This window comes from Aptenodytes forsteri, unplaced genomic scaffold (genome assembly GCF_000699145.1).
Source record: "Aptenodytes forsteri isolate BGI_AS27 unplaced genomic scaffold, ASM69914v1 Scaffold87, whole genome shotgun sequence".
Lineage (NCBI taxonomy): Eukaryota > Metazoa > Chordata > Aves > Sphenisciformes > Spheniscidae > Aptenodytes > Aptenodytes forsteri.
Genome location: NW_008796041.1, coordinates 2,053,808 through 2,074,009, shown reverse-complemented (window position 1 = coordinate 2,074,009; position 20,202 = coordinate 2,053,808). Strand labels below are relative to the sequence as shown.

The following is a 20,202-nucleotide window of genomic DNA, read 5'->3' as shown; positions in this document are numbered from 1 at the left end:
GCTCCTGGGCACTATTCAGTTGGAAAGGACTCGAGGGTGGCTGCATATGAGGTTACCCTGCACAATCTCTTTTACTGCCCAGAAAGATTACCCAGGGGGAATGTCAGGATTTTGACCACTTGCCTTTGATTCTCAGGCCTCTGGAAATCCCATGCAAAGGGCTGCTTGTGCCTGCACAGATCAGTGCTCTGGCATATGGGATGTACACTGGGAGACAGTCGACCTGGCACGGATGCTCCATGAAGGTGATGTGCATCTAGCCAGCACGTCCAGACTGCACAGCGCAGAGAGGCAGACTCTTGGGGGATCCCAGGCAGAAATACCTTACAGTGTGCTGTTCCTGCTGGCCCCCCAAGCAGCTGAGGCAGACCAGGACATCAGTCTTGAATGCCAGGCACAGCATCCTCTCCCTCTCCCCAGCCCTGCAGGAGTCAGCGATGCAGATTCCCACATGGCATGTGGTCTAAGCAGCCACCGAATCTCCTTGTGCTTCGAGTCTATGGATGAAAAAACACATGTACACAAAGCGGGGGCCAGCGACAAAACTCAGCTCATCCTTCTTCCATCTTCAGCCCATCAGCTGGCTCTCCCAGCTGTACATGCGGACATTAGCTGCTTCCAGCAGAGACAGAGAGGAGATGGAGCAGACAGAGGGCTAAGGGTGGAAAGAGGGAAGCGCTGAGGCTTTTGTCATGCATGAGAGAAAGGTATGAGCATGGAGCAGTGAAGACAGGCAGATTTCCCGTCCCAGCACCAGTAGCAGCTGGCTGGTCTCTTTGGATGCAGTCACCTGAAAATGCTGTTGGAGTCGCAGGATGATACAGAAGACAACAGAGAGGAATGGGGTCACTGGGCTTAGTGCAGACCCTGTCTGAACGGGGGAAGCGTGCAGCTGCCTCTGTGTCAGGCAAGAAGGGGAGGAGGGATGCTACAGACCCCAAAGTGTCTTTTTCCTCCCACCAACTGCTTCTCATTTTGGTTTTGACATGAATTTGCCATGCAGACTTGGCCAGCTCATGCTTTCTGCTTTCTCTGACTACAAAAATTTTTAAGCAGATTCACATTGCTAATAAGTAGGGGAATTAGAGAGTGTCAGCAATGGCTTCTGACTTAAGATATTGAGTGTCAGGTATTAGCTGAACCCAGAAACGCAGCTATCTGTGAATATTTCTAAGGCACCTTGTCAGTAGGGTGTTTCTAATCCTTTTACCAAACAGACTTTTTTAAAAATTTGGGGATTTTTTTGTCTTTGTCTCTCTGACCCTAATAAATCTTAATTCCCACAACTTGCGGGTGTTGACTTTCCAAGGAAAACATCGATGGCACTCTGTCACCACCCTCCACGTTCCCGAGGAGGCTGCTGGAGGCAAGTTTTCTCATTTTCCTATGTAAATGAAGAAAAGAGATTTTAGAAGCAACCACTGACTCTGGGAAAGAGGTGCTGCGTGTGCCAGCGTGAGCAACGCTCCTGCCGTCGGTCCCCGACACTGATAGACTTCAGCTGTTTCGTGATAAAAAATAAGGCATTCCCTCGCCAAGCATCTTGCATTTCAATGAATAATTTTTCACCCAACTACATCCCAGCCTGCTTTGATTATGTGCACTCCATATATTGACACAGTAATGCAGAGTTGAGGAATGGTGGATCTATCCCATAAGGGGAATTGCAAATCTGAAACCCCTAAGGCCCCAAGCCTTCAGCCTGAACAGTTTTGTACAATGTTATTATGCTGTATTCGGACGAGATGATAGCTGAAAGGGCTGTTATTTGGTATTTACATAACATTACTATGGAGTGACTTTGGATTTTTCTTTTCTTTGAAATGCGTAAAATGGGTTAAACAATCGGGTGACGGAGCTGTTGGCAGAGCCAATTTGACAAGAAGAGAATTGCGACTGAGTGACAGTTCAATGGCCCCTGGATGAGAGATTTTGGTGTTTCATGCACAAGCAAGCAGGGGCGGGAGGGAGTTACGGTCTGTAACTATCACGGGGTAATGTACTGCCTAATGCATATGGGTATACGCGTGCTGCTGGCCTTCAGCAGATAAGGCTGCTGGCCACTGAATAACCAACGCCTCAAGAAACAGAGTGGGAACACAAAGGGTCTATACGGGCATCTTTACTGCCCTTATCACTGTGGTGTTGGAGCATAGCTTGGTGGCGGCTGGTTTTAGCAGATGATCTAATTCAGCGAGGGCACCTGGAGTTTGCTTCATTAGCAAATGATAATAGTTGGCGGAGGGGAAGAATTGTGTGCGAATCACCATTTTGCACTTTTATTTCCTCCTGATTGCACTGCCCAAGGCTTGAGACAGATGAGAGCCACTGCTGGCTGATGAAGCAGTGTTGTACCCTGCCTGGCGGTACCACGCTGGGCATGGCCAAGGCAGGAATTACTCTGTATTCATGCAAAAAGCTCCTTTTTCCACCTCACCTCTCCCGCTGATGGATTGGCCACACCGCCCCCAGCCTACATTTCAACTCAAGCCACCAAAGAGATGTTTTTCAAATGTCCAACCTTTGAACATTTAGCAAAATTGGACCAAGCCAGCAAGATTCCAGAGGCTGGTTTGAACTAGACACACTTCACGGTCCATCCTGCAGACACCAAACCTGCTTGGAAACTTGCCGGACAGCATCTGCTATGTCTGCGCTCAGAAAGAAAATAGGTCGTGGCTCTCCGTCTGGGCTGGAAGCCACATGGCACAGCCATGTGTTCCTAGGGGTAAACTCCCTCTCTCCCCAAAACAGGGTGACCATCCTTGGGACTGTGTCTGGGCTGGGCTGTGCCCTGGTGGCTTTGGCTTGGAGGGTGCCAATGGACCAGCCTGCACCAACACGTGCTCACAGTTAAATAGAAATGGTTTGAGACAGCCCTGGAGCCTGTGCCTGACCACAGCTGGTTTATCAGCACAAAATTAGTGCAGGCTGAGCTCAGGTACTGCAAACAGTCTTTAGCATTGCAGCACTTGGCATAGCAGTGTCTCATCTCTATATTCTCATGATACATCTCGCTGCAAGTCCCTCCAGCAAGGAAACAGCGGATGGTAGCAGTCTTTTTAATCTAATGAAACGAGGCATTGCTAAGTGTGATCTAGTTACCTGGTTCCCACAGTTCAGCATGTCTCTGTGCTGGATGGATTCAGGTGGCGCACGTTTGTCCATATGTTGAAACCATTCATTTCCCAGAAACCTTCTGCCACAGAGAATTAGGGAAAAGCTATGAAATGGGGGAGGGGAAATAGATAGGCTTGTTTGACAGTTAATAAAACAATAAAATATACTTTGTGTGTGCCTGCGTTTCTAGGGACGTACCAGCAGCTGCTAATACCATGTCATCTGTTTTTTATTCATGGCACTGCTGGACTGTGGATAGATAATCTCTCTCTATAACTCACTCATTTCTAAGCATAATGGGAAGCTGTCACTGAAAAACATGCTTCTCTGCCAAAAGTGGGCAGCCTGTCTTTCCACTGGGGAAACACATGACTCTGGAGTTCCTCAGGCTACTCAAATCCCAGTAACGTTGTCTTTTAATTATATTGAATATTTAATACTGGAATGCTTGTGTTTCTGCTGTATTTTCCATGATGACTGACAGAATGATCTGCTCAAGCTACAGAGAAATCCTTGCACTTCTCTGATTTTGCTGGTTGAGATAGGCAGATGTTTACTCCCCAGACACTGAGCAAGCTGAGGCGCCCGTGGCTCGGTGAGATGAGCTCCCAGTTGTACCCATAGTGGTACTTGGGCTGCCTGGTTTGCAGCTCCCAAGGAGAGCCTCCTCGGACGGCAGCACTGCCCTCCCAGAGCAGGATTTGGCTGAGTCAGGTTAGATATTTACGGTGTTGATCCTCAGATGAGTCTACCACCAAGCCCTCTTGGAGAGAAACAGATATTTGTAGGACTTTGGGCCTGTTTTAGGATGAGGCGAGTTGCCCCTAGAAGCTTCCCCAAGGCTACAAGGGGATTCTTCTCCCCAGAAGCCCTCTTCATCTTCCTCCCATCCTGTGGCCAGCAGACACCCATAACACAGCAGTATCGTCACTAAACCTGTGTGACAACGGCCATGTCTAGTGTTGGGAAGTACCGAAATGGGTTTTGCATGTCACCTTGTGTAGCAAAGCCTTGTTCTGCATCACCTACATCTCACCTCCTCCTTTTCCTCTCTCCAGCACTGGGGAGGTCTCCTGTAAGCAGATCCAAGCCTGTTCCCCCAGTGGGTCCAGCAGCCCATGTTAGTGGGGTCACAATAATGAGAACGCATCCAATAAATACATGAAAGAGCTGTGATACTCGGGGTTTTTCGACATTGAATCAGTATGACCCATCCCTCATGCAGCCTCCATCTCCCCTTCCCAAGGCACTCTGGGGGCTGCCCTTCTCCTCCCCACTTGCCTTTAGTTCTTGCCGTGCTCTGCCATTATTCAGGAAAGTTGACTTCAGGTCTAATTAGGAAGAGACACCTGTACAGAGTGCACCTGTATATAGTGTCTCTGTATAAAGATAAGCACAGTGCATGGAAGAGGGACTCATCCCCTGTGGTTAATTCGTCAGTGCTGAATGCCTCTTAAAATAGCGCCAAGGAGATAAAGACAGAGCCTGGGCATTGCATGCACTGAAGTTGTCTTGGTGTGGTTCCCTCTAGCGCAGGCTGTGCCTGCAGCCCAGGGTATGGGAGGCTCTTCTTTAAGCAACAGGGAAATGCAGGGAGGCAGCCCTGGGAGTGTCAGCCAGCTGTGATCCCACCGTACCTTCTTGGCACTGTCTTTGGTGCCTTTGCAGAGGCTTTCTTGGTGCAGGTTCAAGTCACAGAGCTGCTATTGAGGCTCAGTTCCCTGCCACCTCCCGACACCACTAATAAAGCTCCCCCTTTCCTCTAAGTCATTATTTGAACAAACTTATGTTGTTTTAGAGGGGAGGGAGGGAATGAGTTAACTGCTTCAAGGCTGCAGGAGCTGGGGTTGCAGAAGAGCCTCGACCATGTGCTCACTGTGCTCCTCGCTGCTGAGGCAGAGGTGCTTTGCGGTTGCAGAGCATTCCGCAGCATTTCAGATAAACCTCTCAGGCATGGCCCAGGGCACAGTGAAGGGTGTCTGGGTCATTCTGCTAATAAGGAGGCAGCCCCTAATGAGTCCATCTCTGCTCTCCTGCCTCTCTAAGAGGGAAGGGAGGGGAAGGAGTGCTCTCTAAGAGGGAAGGGAGGGAAGGGAGTGCTCCCAAGTCAGGTTTGTCTTCACAGAAGAGTTGCCTACTCTACAGATGACCAGGAATCCCCTGGATGATGCATTGATGCCATCATGCCTGGCAGGTGGATCCATTGACCCAGTGTTGAGGTATTAAGTTTTGTGGAAAGTGTCATGTTTGCAAGTCCAGAGAGTCTAGGCTGCAAAGTGTTGCTTGTCCCAGGCTGGAGTAGGAGTTGAGGAGTACAGGTAGGGGTCCAGAGCTGTGAAAGCACTCAGCTCACTGCCATGCAGAAAAGCCTCAGGGACAGTGTCTTTGGCTATGAAATGGCTGGTGTGTGTGCCAGAGACTCCACTATATGGGAGCATGGGTCTCTCAGCCCTTCCTCCTGGCAGGGAGAGGAGCGCTCACCAGGAGCAGGCTCTTCTCCCCCAGGGCCACAGCTCCAGTGTTGCTGGGACAACAACCGTGGCCCTGCTGATTTCTCTAGTAAAAATAACAGTTGACTTACAGTGCATTGTTCTTCACGTGCATTTTTGCAAAGAGGGTCCTGTAGTGGGAGGGAGCAGCAGGGGAAATCCTGGCTGAATAACGTTGCTCTGACAACCCACGCCCATCAGCAAAGCATGCTCAGCCCTCGCTGCTCCAGCTGAAGGATTTCTGCTGGTGTACCCTGTCCCATGTTCAGGCCAGCCAGCTGCAGCTCTGACATGCTCCCCCAGGATGCTTTTTCTGATGCAGGTTACATGGAGGATGCCAGGAAGGTGTAGGTAGGAAGGAGATGAAGAACAGCAGATGAAGAGGGGTCTCAGCAGCTGCCCGGGCAGCTCACAGTGCACCACGGTCCAGCTCTGCAGCTCTGCAGCATTGAGGTTCAGTTTCTAGTTTGAATGCCAGCTGTTATTCCTGATTTATGCCTGTAGGATTCACAAGCTATCTTGCTGACCGTCCCACTCTATTGGATGTAGAAAGTCCTAGGCCCACTTTCTATTGATTTCCCTGGTCTCAGAGACCAGTCCCCATCTTCTTCAATGTGTCTGTGATGGAAGTTTTATTAATGCAAAATGAATATCCCTCTGGAAAATGAAGTCCAGAAATTAATAATGAATTAAAACAACTTGCCACAGGCATTGCTAATGAGCTCTTATTCTGCGCGGCTTACATGAAAGGAGGTCATTGCTCAGCCGTTCCCATTGCGAACAGCAAGCAGATTAACCATTAACATTGAGCATGTGGGTCTCTCGAGACAGCAGGACGGGCGGCAGCTTGGCTTGTGCCTGGCAGGGTTTTTCTGCCCTTACCCCTGCTGTGCAGGTTTGTCTTGGGGAGTCTTTGCTACCTGAAGACACCTTCCTCCTCTCCCCTCCAATGACTCAGATTGCCCATCTGTGTTGGGAGGATACAGGACTCATCCCACTGGAAAGGACAATAACCTTGCAGAGCTTAAGCGGAGAGTGGAAAGTAATCTTGGAGGGGACTAGCTGGGCTTAACTTCACCACTGTAAGCCTCTTCAAGGATACCGGCCCAGTAACTAACCTGGCACCGCTCCAGTGCTGGGTCTGCATCTATTGTTCTTTTCCCTTATCTTGCAAGGCAAAGGGTTATCCTCCCTTTTATCTGCTACCGCAGGCTTTGGAGGAGGCCCAGGCAAGGGCAGTGGAGACCGTGCCCCTGCCGAGCCCCAGGGGCAGGAGGGAGGCTGTGCTGGGGGAGGAGCAGCCGCCACGAGGCATTAGAGAAGGGAAGGATGTATCAACATTCTGACCACTTCTCCACAGCTTTTTCAGCAGCCAGGTCTTGCTCAGCAGAGATAAGGAGGCAATACATTGCATTTACCCATCTTGCCTGGGGAGGGTGGCAGAAGGCAGGTGCTTTCAGGTGCTGCTCCTCACTCGATGTCTGAGGATGAATGCAGCAGTGCATGGGGCAAAGGACGCTGGGCACCATTTCTCCATGATGTGGCTGGACATCAGAAGGGGATTTTACCCCTTGTCCAGTGACCCTTGTGACAGTGCTGGCTGGCTGAATCCGAGGGACCCATCACTTCCCCATTTCCACAGGCAGCCTGTTTCACATCAGCCATTTATTGCTCTGTTCTGCTTTCTTGCGAAATATGAAAGCTCAACCTATCCCCTCCAAGTGCTTAAACCAGGCTTGCGAAAATGCTGCTGTGTTTGAGGCATGCTTTTTCACCACCCTTCCCCACCTTTGCCCTCTCAGGTGGGACACCCAGCAAGGCTGGCTGATGTCTTGCTTCCTTGCTTGGCAGCACAATTGCCCATTTATCAAATAACTGAGTCACCCCAGACCACTGGGAGCCAGGCAGTGCCAGCCACACAGCGCCGCGCCTGCAATGTATGCTGTCGTGGGAATGCCCAGATTCACCTCCACCAACTGCCCCCACCAGTGGCCCTGGTCAGAGAGGGGTCAGTCCCCTACACCCATCACTGGCCATGCATTCCCACCCCTCCTCCTGTGGAAGCGCTGGGCTGGGAAGAAATCCCTTTCTGGTGCAGAAAGAGTTTGGCCCAACAGGGAGAGAAAGGAGCAGGAAGGCTTGGGCAGGAGTGGGGGAAAAGCAAGACTTACGCTCTCAGACTGCACCTTGACAGGCACAAAACCCCCTTCCTCTCTCTCCTTCACAAGTTTGTGTTTGTTTGTCTGTTGTTAAACTGAAAACTCATCTAATGCCCCGAGTAAGTACATGCACAGAGCCTATGTATCTCTGAATTCACATGGCAGTCTTACCATCCTCTTCATCACAGTATCTGGGCACCTCATAAGCCAGACTGCAGCTTGTCCTTAAAAAGCTCTGGCAAAGGGAGGTTCATCTTATAGGAGACAGGAGTGCTGAGAATGTCCATCCCACTCAGCACAATGCCAGGACAGAAGTATCTGAGGAGTTTTCAAAGAGACTGGTGTAGCTGGTGTGCTCATTGCTTGCATCCCTGAAGGGACTCAAGGGGACAAAGGACATGACCATAGACCCACACCTTGTCTGCTCAGCTCTGAGTGCCATTCAGGAGCTGGTTCAGGAGTCTGGGAAAGGCAATGCAGCAGGTAGCGTAGACATAGCAGAGACTCCAATGGTTGTGCCTGAGAAGTCTGACCTGGGAATTAAAATGAAGCTTGTTGCATCCCACCTATTTGTTATCTGCCAGGCTGTTCTTCCTACACAGCAACTTATCTCATATTCGGAGGCTGCTTTAAGCTAGTGCTGCATTTAGGCATGGCTATTGCTTCTTTCTTTGCTGGCATGACCTAGAAACCACCCTTGCGTTGGGTGCACAGACAAGGAGCAGTATGGATGTTGCTGGTAACTGCCTTGGGATGTAGCAGGCAGACGGGTGGGTGGAGGACGGCATAACATGCACATGAATGCCAGGGAAGTGTTTCAGGCTTTGCTCAGCTGTGTCAGGTACTAGGACAGTGCTGGGTTTAGGACCATTTTTAGAGAGCGGTTGAGAGTCTTATGAATCTATTTGGAAATTAAGTACAAATCGAGTTTTTTTTAAACACAAGCTGTGTTTGTATTTACAGGACAGGACAGTCAATTAGGACAGCAGGGTTCTCAGGTCCCCACCACTCATTTTCTGTACAGCATCATCATTTCATCTCCATTTAACAACAGGTTCACGTCTGGAGTAACTGACTCAGCTGCTTGGCAGACTCATTGGGGCAGTCAAGCCTGCAGACAGCTTTATTTTCACTGAGGCTTGCAACACAGAGATTTGTAGACCAAATCCTTAGGAGCAGTCACCAGGGAACACAGCTGGGATCTCTGACCCCAGCTGTGCCAGTGCTGCTGTGACCATTACAGCTCTGGGATCTGGGGCTATTACAGGCTGTGGGATCACAGGTTGCATCTACCTAGATCCTTTGTACCCATGTTTCCTACCAGTGATAGGACAAGAGCTCTGTTATGGCCAAGACTTCAGTAGTCTGGTATGAAACACAGGAGCTCAGCAGAGGTGGTGAAAATTCACAGAGGGAGAAGGACACGTTAGACTTAAAAGTCAAATAAGACTTTGCAGAAAAGGCAGAATTGCCCCATGGTAGTAATGTACCATCCTCTGTATGGGGTGAACAGCTTCTCTGAGCTTGGCTTTTACAGTCTTACAAAGGGTATTTTGAAAGTGTGTGTTACTTTCCTTTCTTTCCTTCCAAGTGCCTAAATTTGAGGACACATCCTTATCCATAAATGACAAGCAATACTGAATGGGAAACTATTTTGTTCTGTCATTTACTTCTCATTTGGTCCTGTCACATCCTATCTTTTGGCACTATGTATTTTCTTAGTGTTATGAGCGTATATCTGTGCTGTGTGTGTGAGAGCGGGTGTCTGAAATGTGTTTGCAAAGGTCCTTGATAAAAAGCTTTAACAACTGAAATTATCAGAGAGGCATGAGTGCGCTGGTCATGGTAGATCTGAACACTGGCAGGTGGCAGGTCATCTGTCTGCAGAGACATTAAACACTGAAGAGGTCAGAATCGCCAGGTTTTTAGTATTTACCTAGGAGGGAAACTACTGCTTATTTCAAGGAGCTAATGTTGCTTAAGCTTTAGCTTGAACACCAGAGGGAACATAAAACCAATGGCAGTGGAATACCTTCAAGGATAGCATTTCCCTCCAGAAGCACAGTTCAGTTATATCCAAGTTCTCCTCATTAATCACTTTCTTCCGTTCTTGTTTTCCAGCCAAAGCTTTTGGCCAAGGAGTTGCTTGACTTGGTGGCATCTCATTTCAACCTGAAGGAGAAGGAGTACTTTGGAATTGCATTCACAGATGAAACGTAAGTGCGAGGAATTAAAGACCTAAGAGGCAACTCTTAGATCACAGGAAATCTTGGTGGAGTTTTATCCTAAGCAAAATGACCAGCGTAGAATACCTGCGTACCCCAAGGTCCTAGACCAAGGTCTAGGAGCCATGGGCCTCACATCAGAGTCTGTCCTGCACTGCCTCTTCTTCAGAGGGCTTAAGGCCTCTCATGGCACGTTAAGCATGGCCGGAGGTGTACAAAGGCAGTAACAATCCCTTCCTAATCCCATGTTCAAAGAGTTGGTGTCATTTGACATTGGACTTAAGAACCACTCACTCGTTCGAAATTATTATAGATTGGTGGAAATGTTCAATTAAAATGTTAATCTTTTTATTCACTCAAGCAGGTTTAAAAGTAATCATAGAATCATAGAATGGTTTGTGTTGGAAGGGACCTTACAGATCTCCTTTTCCCAACCCCCCTGCTGTGGGCAGGGACATCTTGCACTAGACCAGATTGCACAAAGCCCCATCCAACCTGGTCTTGAACACTTCCAGGGAGGGGCCATCTACAACTTCTCTGGGCAACCTGTGCCAGTGCCTCACCATCCTCAGAGTGAAGAATTTCTTCCTTATATCTAATCTAAATCTACCCTCTTTCAATTTGAAGCCATTAGCCTTTGTCCTATCACTACATGCCCTTGTAAAAAGTCCCTCTCCAGCTTTCTTGTAGGTCCCCTTCAGGTACTGGAAGGCTGCAATAAGGTGTCCCTGGAGCTAAATTATTTCAAGGGGAAAAAAAAAAAAAAGACAAAATTACTCTATTATTTCTGATGTTTTAGATCCCAGATTAGACTTTCTTTAAAAAGGGAAAGAAGAAAGCGTGGGAAAGGAAGGGATTGCCAAATTTAACGTGAACGAAAAGCGTTTATAAATATAAAATTTCCATTATAGAAGGGATTTGACCTTACCAGGAATCACACAACAGCCTTATGGCTGAGCTAAACCAAAGGATGCGACCCTGACACTGCAGTCACCTCAGGCAATGTTGGTTGTTCACCTTGAACCCCAGCTCCCAGGGTCCTAGTATTACCACAAAATTTGAGGTTTTGTCTCAAGACAAGCCATTTCTACCCCCTGTTTAAAATGCAAGTATAAAATTAGCACTGGAGAAACATTGAAGGTCTGCCAAATGCTATGATTAGTCCTAGACTTTGACCTCTCTGCTACTGCACAGTCTCTGCTACTTTTTTCCAGCTGCCTGTTTTCTCTCTGTAGTTAGACTGTCCTCGACATATGGACTGTGTCTTGTATGCGCGCCCCCCATACTCCACCTTGGTTTGCAATAGGTGGGGGGGTTGTATATTAATCAGGAAGAGGCTTCCTGCACCTATATTGTTTTAAAAAAACGAGATTTTCAAGCCAATGCTGTGTTCACAGAACAGCTGAGTCAGCAGTATTGCTGTCATGAGCCAGCTCTGCTCTCCTGCTGAAGTGGCAGGGAAATGTAAATTATCTGCTGGAATAATGATTCGGGATCGGGTAATCAGAGGCTGCTGGATAATTGCACAAACATATCCACATTCATCTCAGCAGCGATCGCCCCTCTAGAGCCAGTTCCTTTGGCAAGCGCCTGCCTTGGGCAGCCTGAGGCCATCTCAGGACAGAGCTCCCAGGATGGAGGAACGCTCAGCATCAGGCACGTGCAGAAGCAGGACCCGAATCAGAGGAGATCCCAGAATCCATCCCATCTCACTGACGTGAGCAGCTCAGCCCTGTAGGGGATCTCCAACCCAACACAAATTAATGAGACTGGTCCTCAAAGGAGGAACAGCAGGAGGCACTGGAAATTTATAAAGCAGGAGGAAGAAATTGCTCCTCACCAAGGCGTTACTTCTTATTGGAGAGAGCAAGTTACTCAGTGAGTGCTGCCTGAGGGGTGCAGGAAAGCCATGCAGGGAAGCCAAAGCAGGCTCAGAGATGAAAATGTTCCCTTAACAGTCCTAACAGCACAGGTTAAAAACAAGAAACACATCAGACTGCAACCAGATAGCAGCTGAGCAAGTCCCAGCTCTCAGCTCAGCTGAGTGGGCACAGGGCTCCCCTGGGAGTGCAAGGGAAGCTAATGAGGAGGTGTCAGCAATTAGAGAGAGCCCAGCCTCCCCTGGGGCTTCCAGGTTTAACACGGGGCGGCGTGAGCAATGGGTTAGCAATGGGAGGAAGCGCGAGAGGCTGACAGAGGCTGTCGAGGCAGTGCTCAAAGATGCACAGCAGATGCAGATGGATACACACTGTCTAGACAGGATTTCAAAGGGTGAGGTGATGGCATCCACTCACTTGGGCACCTTCTTGACCTGTAGTCAAGATGGGGCAGGGTGCATTTTAGGAGATGCTCAGCCAGCCCAGATGAAAGATTTGGGGACACCCTCATTAAATCTAGTAAATGCAACCCAGAAACATGCCAGTAAGTCCTAGCTGATATGAAGCTTGGTCTGCAGCCCTTCTGCTGTCCCACAGTGAGTCTGACCTTTGCACTGAGGCTTCTTCAGTGCTGTGAAAATAACCTTGACAAAAATATTTCCTCTTCAGTTGTAAAAAGCTTTGAATAGAGTTGGCATGAACAGCGATTGTTTTATTTGACTGAACACAGCCAAAAAATATACTTGAGGGGTTGGACTGGGTCTTGGAAATAGATGCCCCATGTTACCTTCAGAAAATAAACTGGGCTGTGTGTACCACAGATCTTAACCTGCAATGTGACATGGAAGTTTAAAAAAACCCCTTTCTTCAAAAAGTAGGAAAAACAGTCTCTTAATGTGTTTGCAGAGCACCTAACGCAGCCCTATAGCTGATACAGACCAGGCACACAAAAAGAAACCCTTTAATTCTGTGAAATCCCCTCAGGGATTTCCTTCTCTTCACTGAGTTTCCATGTGCCTTACTTGAAGGGAACTCATAACCAGCTAAAACAGAACAAGCCTGGTTCATAAATGTAGTCTGGGGTTGGCTAAATTGCAAGTTTAGAAAGAAGAAAAGCCACTAAAGTATTAAATCAATTCTTCTATTGAAGAGTAAAAGCTCTATGAGAGTAATTTATTTAGAAATGATTTGGACTGGGGATTTCCATTCATTAGTTGTGCTCTATCATGACAACCTAAGAAGAAAATCAATAGGAACAACCTTTGCGTTGGCAACTTAATAGTTTCTTGTGATAATATAGGGTCATTACTGCATTCAGCGTGACTAAAATTAGATTGTCAGACTATTATGGAGGGGAGAATAACGCCTCCTATTTTAATGATCATAGGAACACTTTATGGTGTGAGCCATTAACTGCGGGAGAGCACAGGTCAAAAGGGTGTCCCTGTACAGCACGTGAGGCAAAGCTTCACATGAAGCTGGAAGAGCTATATGCTGTTTGATTAGGAGTGAAAAGGAATGGGGAAAGGGCATTTTTTTTTTAGTTTAGCTGATTATGAATCTCCGCTAACCGCCCTTTCCCTTGGCATCAGCTTTCCCAGCATTCACTGAGAGCAAGTGGTCAGGATTACCCTTCTGTTTGCTGCAGACGCCCCATCTGGGCCACGGGCAGGTTTTCCACCTCCTTTACTTGTCCTTAGACATGAGTCACCTGCTCCATGGAGAACTACCAACTTTTGCATTCCACAGCTCCCCCTCTCTGTGGGTCCAACCAAAAGCTCATCCAAACCCTTTTGCTCCCTTGCCAGAGGAGAACCTGCAGAGCAGCTTCTTCAGCTAGCTAATATATAGGATAAAAACTGCAAGGCATTGAGGCCCCCATTATTTGTGTTACACTTGTGCTAGAGAGTGTACTAACGTGATAAGGTAGTGACAGAGTGTGCCCTTGCTCAGCCCAGGATCCTATGGCTTATGGATCCCGTGGATGGCAAGGGAAGAGCAGGGTACCACTCTTCCCTGGAAAACTCTCTCATCTCTGGGAACTGGGGGGAAGCCTATTTCCACCCTGCAGCCATGTGGCAGGGCCAAAATGAGGCCAGGTGTCCGCGGCCCCTCCCCCCCCCCCCCCAGCCAGTCCAATGGAGGGTGCAGCTTTCAGAATAATGTTCCGCTCTGGCGATAGACCAGTTCCTTTGTCACCAAGTCCACCGTTTTGCAATATCTGTACAGTTAAACTCACATAGCTCCTTGAGCTTTGCAACCCCTTCAAAAGTATTTTTGTTGAAGATTAAGACCTTAAAAGAGAAAATCTGTGAGCTTAAGGTTTTTTTTGTTTCTGTTGTGATTGATGGAAACGTAAAATAGTTTATATGGTTTCTATTATGTGAATTGGTCATTCTCAATGTCCATTCAATTCAACATGAGTTTGACACTGAAGGGGCGTGAGTTGGTTTATTGTTCCAAATACCTTTATAATACAAATCAATGTGGATCCACTTTTCAGAAAACTGGACACTAACCAGTAAAACTGTATAAACAGAACCACCTGGAGGCAAAATATTCATTGATGTACCACTCTTTACTGAAAGCCCTGATAAAAGAAAACAGAACCTCTCCTTGCAATTGACAATATGAACCCTGGGCACCAAAATCCATACTCAGTCTGTAACCTAAATGGACTCAGTTTCTTTTTCTAAAAGTGATTATGTATTTGTTATTGACACACCAGTTTAACTGCCAACATGAGTACAACCAACAGAGAAAAATGATCTGGCTTCCAATATTCAACCTCCCTATAGGTCACCCAAAACTGTTTGCACCATTATTTGTGAATACACTGATAAATACCTAAATGAACAAATCAATGGTGATAATGAAACAAAAGCTACTTTGTGTCTCTAAATTGAACCGTGAAGGAAATCCAGCTAGACATGGGCACGTATGAATGGGATCCCAGTGCAAGCTGCTTAAATTGGTCCATTAAAACTGTCAGGATTACTACATGCCTAGGGTTATATGCCCATACTTTTCTCGTCTTACATGGGATTGTGCTCCATGAATAGTTCTGCTGAAGACAGGAAGACGGCTTGCAGAGCAAAGCGTTTTGTGGTGTAACGGCATTGGAGTTTGGCTCCCCGATAGACCACATTCACAGGCGGATGCCAGTGATTGTTCACTGCTGCTGTTCTCTACATGCCACACATGCACGCTTGAAAACAAAGAGTTAGGTGACAATCTGCAGTGCAGAAGCCCTCGGTGATGAAAGATTGTAAGTGGTAATTGAGTACAGTGAGCAGTTAGCTCCTGGCAGTGATTTAAGTGACCTTCCTCCCCTGAAGGAGCTTTGGATTTAAGCTCCATGCAGATGAGAGTAATGAAACTCTTCAACCCAAAAACTCGGTGGCAATTAAATGTTATGCAGTACGCACAACTGTGTACGCGTGCGACATAAATGTGTAACCTGGTATGCATACGTATATGCATATATTCTTTTTGTACTGATTATATCAACCAGTTTCTCAAGTTAAAATGCAGCGAGAATGAAAAGAGCAAGTCTTTTCAAAATGAGAAATACCTTGAAGTGAATTATTGTTCTGTGCACCATGGCTTCTCAACCCTTCGTTGTACACATTAGGCAAACCCAGACATTTCTGTTGAATAAACATAGAGGTAGGCAGTAAGTCCATTGTCAACAAATCGGTCTCGGTGGGAACCAGTGTGTAATGCCATCAGCTGCTGGTGGCTGCTACTTTGGTGATACAAATGCAGCTGGACAGGTTCAGGATAGAATGTCAGGCTTAGTGTGGCTTTTCCTTGCTCTGACAGTGTTTCGTTGGCCTACATGATTAAATGCTCGTTTTGTACTTTGGCTAGGAATGGGTAAGCATGTCTAGTTTCAATCCCCATGCATACTGTGGCCTTCACAGTTAATTTCAGCCTTCCTGAGTCCTGTTGAAAGAAACATAACAGCACTTCAGGACAAAAAAAAAAAAAAAAAAGAAAAAGGACAAATTTCAAGAAGGGGGATGCAGCGGGAAATGTGGACACCTCTAATTTTTGGGTGCCCAGGCTGAGAATCTTTCAATAGGGCTTATTTTCTGACAGCCTGGAGCACCTGTCTTCTAGAAACCAAGCCTTCTTAAAGTACATATCTGTGCTGAACAACAGGGCACGTTGCAGGGATCCCACACTAGCACTGGGCGACCGCATCCCAGCAGCAGAAATGATGGAAGGAGACCCCATCGTGCTGCATGCCCAGCTACACAGCCTGCCGAGAGCAAGACCAGTTAGCCCATACACCTGGCCCCGTTAACACTGCCATCCTCACCCCTGATCCCGGGCAGTATCACTGCACAGCACTGTCCTAGGCTGGACAGACTTGCCCTCAGCCCGTGTACTGCAATAGAGATATATGAAATGACTGGTTGGGCTTGAAAATCTGCATTATGTCACCCCTTTCCAATAGCCACGCTGCTGGTAAGTCTGTGCCCCTAAGACACAGTTCAGGCTGCCCTTTACCTAGAGAAAAACAAATAGAGCAAAAACTTATTTAAAAACTTTATCTAGAGAAAGAACTGACTAAAAGTTAAAATATCTTGGAGAGAAACACACAGGTGTCTAGAGCAGGGGATAAAAAAGGTTTTCATTCTTTTTGTACACCAAAAGATGTCCAGGATGAGTTTGAAAAGTCCCCAACTCCACATGTATCACTTGTAGCTAGTTGAGACTTGGTACTCTTGCAAAATAGATGCAAAGGCTGTTTATAAATGTCTGATCCTGAACCCACTGGAGTGATGAGTGGAGCTCACAAGTAATTTTGAATCCCTTAGACAGTGCAAAGCAGGGTGCTGCGCTGAGGTGAGCGTGCACGATGTCCCAGCTGATCTCCAGGGCAGCCCAGAGCTGCCTGGGCTTGAAGGCCCGCGAGCTGCCCATCCTCTTCTGCATCTACATAAGCCAGGGCAGCCGTACAGAAATTCAGATTGAACCCAGGTGATTCAAAGCCTCCTGAAATTGCTACTTTCCCCTTTATTTATTTTTCTAGAAAAGATGGAGTCGGGGAGCTATAAATCCGGTTAAATTGCTAAATAGATGTTGTTGCTTACTTTCCAAAGGGGCTTCTCAGTTGCCCAAAGCACATGCGCTGCTAAGGAGTAACGGGCAGACCCTTGTGAAAGCCGAGTATGTTTGCTGACAGGGTACATTGCTAAGGCTTGTGGCAACCCTAGAAGTTAATTTAATGCTTTTTTTTAAACCAAGCTTTTTTTTTTTTGCTTTTTTTTTTTTCTTTTTAGTGGAATGAAGAATTATTCTTGAGGATTAGCATGAGCTGGTGAATAGTCACTGGAACAGAGCTCAGGACATCTGAGTTCCATTTCCTGCTTTATTTGCTGCAAGATTCTCCCCAAAATCACTTCAATTCTCTCTCCCCTTGCTTGTCTAGACAGCAGAGTGCTGAAGGCATGGGCTGCCTCTCCCTCTGGGTGAAATCTGGTCTGACTGAAATCAATAGCAAAACGCTCACAGGATGCAGCCCTAGCATCACTGAAGGCAATGGCAAAATTCCCGCTGACTTCAGTGGGGCCTGAATTTTACCCTACGTATTTCCACAGTGCCTAATTTAACAGGGCCTTTATCTCAGCTGGGGAGTGAGATGCCCCTGTAATACAAATCATGGTATTTATAAAATACCTTTCACGCACACACAGCACTCTACAATGTGGTGAACGTGACAAAGAACAGAGCTCCTGCCCAGGAAAGCTTCCAGCAGCAAGGCACAAATGGATAAATTATAGGAGAAAATAATAGCGACAGGTACCATCTAGGCAAAAGAAAAGCAGCATGTGGTAATTGGAGCTGGAATGCTTCATGGAGCAGCTGTTTTTCAGGAGCTCTCTGAAGGAGGAAAACCGAAGGCTGGGCAAATCTAGAGAGGCTATTGCAGCCATGTGGGTGGTAAGTAAACTGTCTGAGGCTGTAGAGTCAGGTTTAGCCTTGAGTGAAATATTGCAAGCGTTGTGGAAACTCTTAACAATAAGGATTTCTAATGAAAATCTTGACAGACTTTTAATGATACAACTGCACCAGGGGGTTGTAATAAAAAGGTGAAGCTCATAACATTTTGGGCTGTCCTGCCTGCTCGGTGCTGCCAGCTTTCACCCTGACAGATTGAACTTTAGCAGTTTGATTCCCAGACTGAAATGTTGCCAGGATGATATCGCCTCCACTCCTCAAACATTTACCGTGTGTTTTTCAAATATCATGCAATAGCCGAGGGCAAATAGCATACGCTTCAGTTCGTCTTTTGTAACACCTCAGACCTCATTGCAATGAGTAGCGAGAAACCTCTTCAGTGCCGGGCTCAAAACTGTCTCTTCTCTTGCCAGGGGACACTTGAACTGGCTTCAGCTGGACCGCCGAGTGCTGGAACATGACTTCCCCAAAAAGTCAGGACCAGTTGTTTTGTACTTTTGTGTCAGGTAAGTGCGTGATGGCAAGCCCTTCCCATGGGATACAGCTACAGACAACCTGTTCCCCAGAGGCCAGGAAATGAGGCTGTCGGTTTCTCACGCTGTAGAAACACCTGTGGACAAACACACACTTTTACAGAGGTTTCTTTTGAGCTCCTTGGCTTTGAAAACTCTTCTCACACAAGTGTAAATAAGTAGTAGCCACACTAACACTCATAGCTGCTCACAGAGAAACCTTGTATGAGGGCAAGATCACACGTTATGCCTTTACATTTTTATTTGTGGGTTTTGAACTCCTGGAAAGCCCAAGCTGGGTAGGGCTGCAGAACAAAGACCTCTTTCTGCCAGGATAACCAACCTGGGCCAGCCACCTGGAGGGAAAACACTTGCTTCCTCACCGGCGAGCCATATGTTTCCTCTGGATTGTGCCCAGGGTGTGCATTATGTCAGGGACCAAATTAATCCCAGTATAACTCTGTCGTATTTGCCTTCTGGACTTAACAATGTAACGGTATAATGGATTACCCGCAAAGAGCAAATGATGGCATTTTATGGCAACCAGTTGGCTTCTGCATGGGCATGGAATATATTCATAGACTGGACTAGACCAAACTAGAAAGGTTTTAATGAAGATGATGGCAGTTTGGGAGAATTTCTCTTCATCTGGGAATTTTGCAAGGAACTGTTAGTGTTTGGAAGCCGCTAGAAGCTGCCGGTGCTCTTGTGTACACAGTGTCTTTGCCTCCAAGGGAGATATTTTCTGAGAAGACAAATTTGCTCTTGCAGCTTTAAAACACCCAGAGAGAGGCTGGGGGTTGGGATGGCATATGTACAAAATTAAGTTGAGGGTTTTGACTTACTTTTAATGGATAGCTCATGTCTAGAACTAGCCAGTGCAGTGTTAGTGTGTCTTTTTCTGTTAGCCTTTCCACTCCAGTGTTATATTACATCTGACATCACTCTCATTCATTCCATAGTACCCACAAAAAATGAAGACCTACTTTTGAGTTTCTTCCCCTGAGTGAAGCTTTTTTTCCCTACATAGTGGTTGTCATTCATTTAACTTCAATTACAAGGGAGGCTTCTCAGGAGAAGAGACTCTTTGTTCTGTTATGTCCCCATATTAAGTGGTGGATATATCTTAGGACAAATCAAGGCTGCGCAAAGCCCCATGACTCCAGAACTGGCCTGCTGTCTCTCCCAAGAGAAGAGCTTAGTCTACATTTTGGGTGCTTCAAACCATAAGGGTAGATCCAGAGCTAAACATTTCCAGTGTATACAATCCACCTGTGCTTAGAACTACACAAAACTGTTGGTGCTCTTCTGCAAAAGTGTTAGACTTTTAGGCAAATTAAAAAAAAAAACAAAACCAAAAAAACAAACCAAAAAACCCAAACTCATTAAGAACATACCAGCTCTGTTATCAAGCATCTTGCCTAGCGGCCAAATTGAGAAGTCCGTGCCAGGGAAGGAATCCCACGGAAAGCAGATTTTAGGAGTGGAACTGCTAAATGTGTGAAAGCCGGTGCTACTGAGCCACTCTCATCTTCATTTCAAAGACCACTCAACGAGCATAAATATTGCCATCTGTATTGTTTTATGAAAGTTGGCAGCACAGCAGAGACAAGTTATTCTAGCGGGATCTTAGCCAAGAGACATCTTAGGACTATGGACCCATACAACAGTTAGTAAATGAGTGACCTCTCCTGTTCTGGAATCGTAATCCATAGCGGAAATCCATAGGGGAAAAGTCAGCATTCAGTGTCTGAAAAGTGAGTGTGTGAAAATCAGACTGACTATGGGCTTATACTCTTTTTTGTGATAGTAATGAGTGGATTGTCACACTGAGTTACAATTTGAAA

General features: G+C 46.8%; 1 long non-coding RNA gene across 1 annotated transcript; it reads left to right on the top strand.

Moving 5' to 3' along the window:
• Positions 1-9,922: 9,922 nt before the first annotated feature.
• LOC109279655 lies at positions 9,923-18,311 on the top strand. Its single transcript, XR_002086277.1, has 2 exons — positions 9,923-9,984; positions 18,257-18,311. It is a non-coding gene; the product is annotated as an uncharacterized LOC109279655 (long non-coding RNA).
• The last annotated feature ends 1,891 nt before the right edge of the window (positions 18,312-20,202 follow it).